The 6,000-nt window shown below is 39.9% G+C and overlaps 1 protein-coding gene across 3 annotated transcripts in view; it reads left to right on the forward strand.

Annotated features, from left to right (window-relative positions):
- ARHGEF28 (Rho guanine nucleotide exchange factor 28) overlaps nt 1-6,000 on the forward strand; it is a 372,652-nt gene that overhangs the window by 84,426 nt on the left and 282,226 nt on the right. The gene's annotated exons all lie outside the window — the stretch shown is intronic.

Below are 6,000 nucleotides of genomic sequence, written 5' to 3' on the forward strand. Positions count from 1 at the left end.
TTGGCAAAGATCCTGGAGTGGTTTGTGATTTCTTTCTCCAGCTCATTTTATAGGTGAGGAAACTGAGGCAAACAGGATGAAGTGACTTGTCCAGGGTCACCCAGTTATTGAGGGTCTGAGGCCAGATTGGAACTCAGAAAGAGGAGCCAACACTTTATCCACCACGCCACCGATCTTAAAATGCATAACATAAAATATTAGAAAAGAAAGCCATTATATTTAAATGTAGTTATCAAATTATTTTTATTTCTAAATACAAGTGCATAAACCCCAGGTTCAGAACTCCTGCCTTAGAGGATGGTGTTGGGGGCAGTTTTCTTTTCTAAGAATATGGGAACCAGAAGATACTGTACCAACAAAGATACAAGACATGGGTAGAGATTGTCTGATATCTGATAAATCATTAGTTATGAGAAAGGAAGAGGTACAGAGTAGGAGCTGGGAGTCACATTTCTGTAGAATACCTTCTCACAGACACTGTTTCTATGAGTACAGATGAAACACAACTGAACAAGTAATGGCAAGAGAATGAAAAAAATGTGGGGAAAACCCTGGGAAGGTGGGGAAGCTTGCCTGAGATAAGGTCTCAGTTCAGGATCACCCAGTGGCAGCGTCACCAGGTACAATGAAGAGATATTGGGCTTACCATAGCAGTTAATCAGGAGAGTTAATGAGGGAGAGAGACCTGAGAATCTCTTTCAGGAAACAGGGGGAAAATATTCCAGTTATCTGCAGAGATTGTACCACATTTGTGTTTCTGCCAGGGAAAGTAACAAGTTTTGTTTTTCCCAGTTGAAAAAAAAAGCCAAAAATGTTCTCTAGCTCCCCATTTTCCAGTTTATCAGGGAGAATAAAGTAGTATGGAATTGGTTGTTTTCCTTTGTTCTGGAAGAGAACCGAAATAACATCCCTATGCTGGTGTCAAAGTACGGTGTGTCTAACTGTGGCTGATCATATCCGTATGAACTTGGAAGGCTCTACCACAGGTCAGGCACAAATGGTCTACATGAACATTTGGAATATAGTTGCCTTTAAATTTGCTCATCTCATGTTGCTTTTGAACTCCCACAATGTCACTTTGCCCATAGAGCACAGCACTCTCTTTGATGTGGGCATGCCACACTGGGCGGTCCTGTGCCAAGGTCTCCTATGTCTCACAATTGATTCCAAAGTTCTTCAGAAAGACCTTGAGAATGTCCTTGCATCTCTTCTTCTGACCACCATGTGAATGCTTGCCCTGTGTGAGTTCTCCATAAAATAGCCTTTTAGGTAAATGTACTTTTGACATTTGAACACCATGGCCAGCCCATTGGAGTTGCATTATTCCAGCTGAGATTTACAAGCATGGAAAAGCTTGTAAATTTGGATCCGGAAGACTTGGGTCCAAATTGCTATTCGGCTGCCTACCTCGCGTGTGATGTTTGGCAAATTATTTACCTCTCAAGGCCTCAGTTTTCTTCATCTGTAAAATGAGGGATTTTGCTCAGAGGAGACCTGGGCCTCAGTTTCCTAATATGTAAAATGAGAGATGACCTTTGCTAGTACTATGTCTTATGATAAGAAATATTACTTAAAAGCATAGAAAAGATCGTTGTAAAGGAAGCCCAAGGGGAAACAGAACCTGAAATGAACACAATTATAAAATGAAGTAATATAAAGCTTTTCAAACTTTAAAGTGACACATAAATGCCAGGCATTATTATTATTATTATTATTATTATTATTATCAATAATAACATAATTATGTTACTAAGCAAAGGATCTGTGATTCTTTCAGTGTGGGAACTCCCTCCATCGACACAGATTGCAACTTGTCCATGATTTTGGTTAATTCTTGGATGTTGCCGAGGGCTGGTAAAGTGACTTGTTCAGTCTCACACAGCTGCTAAGTGTCAGTGTGGATTTGAACTCAGGCTGTTGTGACTCCAAGTCCAAGACTCTATCTACTAGGCAATACTGCCTCTGTCATAACATAGTTATTTGGGTGCAATTATAATAATAGAGCACTAGGGAGTATATAGGGCAGCTAGGTGCTGCAGTGGATAAAGTGCCAGACCTGGAGTCAAGAAGACCCAGGTTCAAATCTGGTCTCAGACACTTACTAGCTATGTGACCCTGGGCAAGTCACTTCACTCTGTTTACTTCCATTTCCTCATCTGTCAAATGACCTGGAGAAGGAAATGCAAACTACTCTAGTATCTTTGCCAAGAAAACCCCAAATTGGATCACAAAGAGTCAGACAAGACTGAAAAACAACAGAGAGTATATATATTTGGGATGTACTGGGTACCCCCTGAGATATATCAAACCTAGTGACCACTATCAACTTCTGGTGATTCATTAGAAGGCAAATGATACCACTAGAGAAACCTAGAAAGCTTAACTAGAGAGTATAACGTTCTGACCAAGAAACTATTGACCTTTGGGGCACAGGTGGGGATTTTTATCACCACTGTCAGTTGAAGCAAGAGTCAGGTTTAGGTAGTGAACAACAAATGAAGAAGATAGTATCTAAGAACAGGATTTGGATTTCTGGAGCAAAGAACAGGAGTGACTGGCTCTTGGTAGCTAATAAGGGCTAGTAAAGTATATTTGTCTTCATTCTTGCAAATAGGGCAGCTAGGTAGGACAGTGAGTGGAGTGCTGGGCCTGGAGTCAGGAAGATCTGAGTTCAAATAGGGTCTTTAGCTATGTGATGCTGGGTGAGACTTAACCTCTGTTTGCCTCAGTTTCTTCATCTGTAAAACAGGGATAATAATAGCGCCTACCACCCAGGATTGTCATGAGGATCTTATGAGATAATCATTGTAAAGTGTTTAGCATAGTGCCTGGCATATAGGAAGCACTACATACAGTTAGTCCTTAACATTCTTGAATTTAACTTTTGTGACTTCAAGCATTCGGGTGAATTTATTAGTAACCTCATTTTCACTTTCTAGTTGGCAACCATGCACATTCCTGGCTATGTGCGGTAGAGAAAGAAATGAGAGGTATCATGCCCTGGTACTTGAGCTGCAAGTGACTGTCAGGCCTCTTCCTTTTCCTCTCCTGTCCCCTCCAGCGTCCCCAGAGGAGAAGGCTGAACCACCCCTGAGAGTTCTGAGCTTAGACAGGGGCAGGGACTCATCTCAGGCATATGCTTTTCAACAGTCCAACCATGGAGCCAAAAGGGAGAATAGAGATGGCAGGTTGTCCCTTCCCCCCCCTTTTTCTTTTAACCTTAGGGTTCTTTTGACATCAATGCCCCTGTTCTACCCACCCTTTTGCTTCTCTTCTCCCTTTGCATTTTATGGGTTCTTTCATTGTTACTGTGTTAGGAAAAGTGCATATTATCAGAATTAATATTTTGTTATAAAGATTTGTATAAAGAAAAGTGTATTTTCAGCAATCTTTAGTGAAAGATTAAAATTTTTGGTGGTTGCGGGAACCTAACCCACTATTTCACATAGGTTCAATGTATCAACATTTGTGTTTTTGATTTTTGTACTGTTTTCTAGTAAAGTTGCCCCCTCAAAAGTTGAGAATTGACTTAGCTATCATTATTATTATTATCTATTATTCATATCTACGTATTATTATGTAGACTTTAAACTACATGCACCAGAGGGAGCAAACCTCATTAACATCTGTTAAGCCAAGTAACACAAAAAGTAGCAGATAACGATGGTAAAAGAAGGACTTCAGAGGAGAGGTCTAGAACTTCACAGGAAGTAATATCTATAACAGCCTCAAATGTATGAACAGTGGCTAGAATGTGGTAAGTAAAGAGAGTAGAGTTGCTCCCAGTGTGGAATGGCCAGGACTTTTCTCCCGGTGCCAATATGGGAAGGAGAGGAGGACATACTTCTTCACCCCCCCCACTCTCACAGCATTACCTGGGAGAGCATGGCCACCCAATTAGCCGTCTCCGCAGGATCCTGTGGCTATAACACTGCACTCTCTGGACCTGTATTCCCATTGGGACAGTGCAGTTTTCCTCCTCCCTCCCTTCCATGCACCACCTGGCCTGGTAACTTGCCCCATGGGGGATGTTCAGAACCAACACAGAAATGACAAATACTGGACACTAGCTAGTGCTGTTACATTTCTCCCCTCAAATATTCCATGTATTCAGTAGTTTCAGTTGTGTCTGACTTTTTGTGACCTCATTTGAGGTTTCTTGGTTGAGATACTGGAGTGGTTTACCATTTCCCTCTCCAGTTCATTTTACTTTGAGGAAATTTACAAATGAGGAAACTGAGGCAAATAGAGTGAAATGAGTTGCCCAGGGTCACACAGCTAGTAAATGTCTGAGGCCAGATTTGAACTCAGGTTTTCCTGACTCCTGGTCTGGAGCTCTATTCCCTGTGCTACCTATTTCCCTCCCCTACTATATCCATAGTAAATTTAGACCCAACCCTCACAAGTACTGATCCTCCTCTGGAGACAGTGTGGTATCATCATTGAAAGGAGGCTGAATTTAACCTAGATTCAAATCCTGACTCCTCTAATTAATGCCTGTGTGACCATAGTCAATTCAACCTGGGCTCATTTTCTTCATCTGTAAAATGAGGTGTTTTTACTAGAAATCTTCTGAGGTCCTTTCCAGTTCTAAACTAATGATCCTGTGTTCTCCTTGTGCGCTCTAATACCTTCTTTTATTTTTAACTAACTTTCCTTCATTTTCAATGGCCTCCTTTTACACAATAATTAGCATTCATATGGAACTGTCAGGTTTGCAAAACTCTTTATATATGCTCTCTCCTTTGGTCCTCATAACCACCTAGTGAGGTGGGTGTTTATTATTAGGCCCATTGTACAGATGAGGAAACTGAAGCTGAGAAAGGTTAAGTGACTTACTCAGGGTCACACAGCTAGCAAATGTCTGAGTCAGGATTTGATCTCAGATCTTTCTCATTCCAAGTTTATTGCTTCATCCACTGGGCAGTTTAGCTGCCTTCTGTTTTCTGGTACTCACTGAAATTTAAATTTGTCTCAGGTAGAGATCTTAATACAAGTAAAGTCATGCAGCATATATATTCCTAAAAATCACTGTACTATGCAAAATCATGCAATAAAAACAACAGAGCTTATGGGGAAAATGTGGTTAGGGGTAGAACACTTCCAGTCAAAGATATTTATTTTTATTTTCATAGCATTGTCTCTAATGGTCCATAATGTGGATCCCTTTCTGCCTGTTGCTCAGGGAGATATCACATATTCTCTCATTTCATTTGAAACATTTTATTATTTCAAGTTTCTCCTAAAGTCTTAAAGCTTTCCTTTTTCATCCATTGTTTGGCATTTTTGAACCAGGATGCTTAGACATGTTTGGGATGTTATTTTATAGAAAATTAATAAAATTTCACAAATTTGAAAGAATAGCAAAACACAACCGTGTAGGATAACACACACTGTGAACTGAGGGAGCCAGCAGATATTTGAAGTGTGTGCATGTGTATGTTTTCCATCTTCCTACGTGGCTTAGTTCCACTGAGTGCGGTTTTCTGCAATTACCTACTGTTTCTTGTTGATGAAATCACATATAAGCAAAAGCAAAATTTGCTTTATCTTAAAAATTTTCCTTAATATATCAATTGTGTTGGAACAAATTTACATTTTCAAACCATGCATTATTGCAAAACTAACTGTAGATAATTTGATCTAATAAAGATCACTGAGCTTTGGTAGTCTGACACCTAACTGGGATATGACAATGGAAGGGTATGTTTTGTTTCAAAGAAATGATGAGCTAAAAAGTACAGTGGAGTCATATTTGCATATTAAAAATATATCGGGGCAGCTAGATGGCACAGTGGATAGAGCACCAGCTCTGGAGTAAGGAGGACCTGAGTTTAAATCTGGTCTGAGATCAGACACTTGATACTAGCTGTGTGACCCTGGGCAAGTCACTTAACCCTAATTGCCTTGTCAAAAAAAAAGTCTAATATATATATATATATATATATATATATATACTCTTATTCAATGTGGCATAGAGGATATATGTATATATCCTCT

The sequence above is a fragment of the Vombatus ursinus genome, unplaced genomic scaffold (genome assembly GCF_900497805.2).
Source record: "Vombatus ursinus unplaced genomic scaffold, bare-nosed wombat genome assembly UNPS02014774.1, whole genome shotgun sequence".
Classification (NCBI taxonomy): Eukaryota; Metazoa; Chordata; class Mammalia; order Diprotodontia; family Vombatidae; genus Vombatus; species Vombatus ursinus.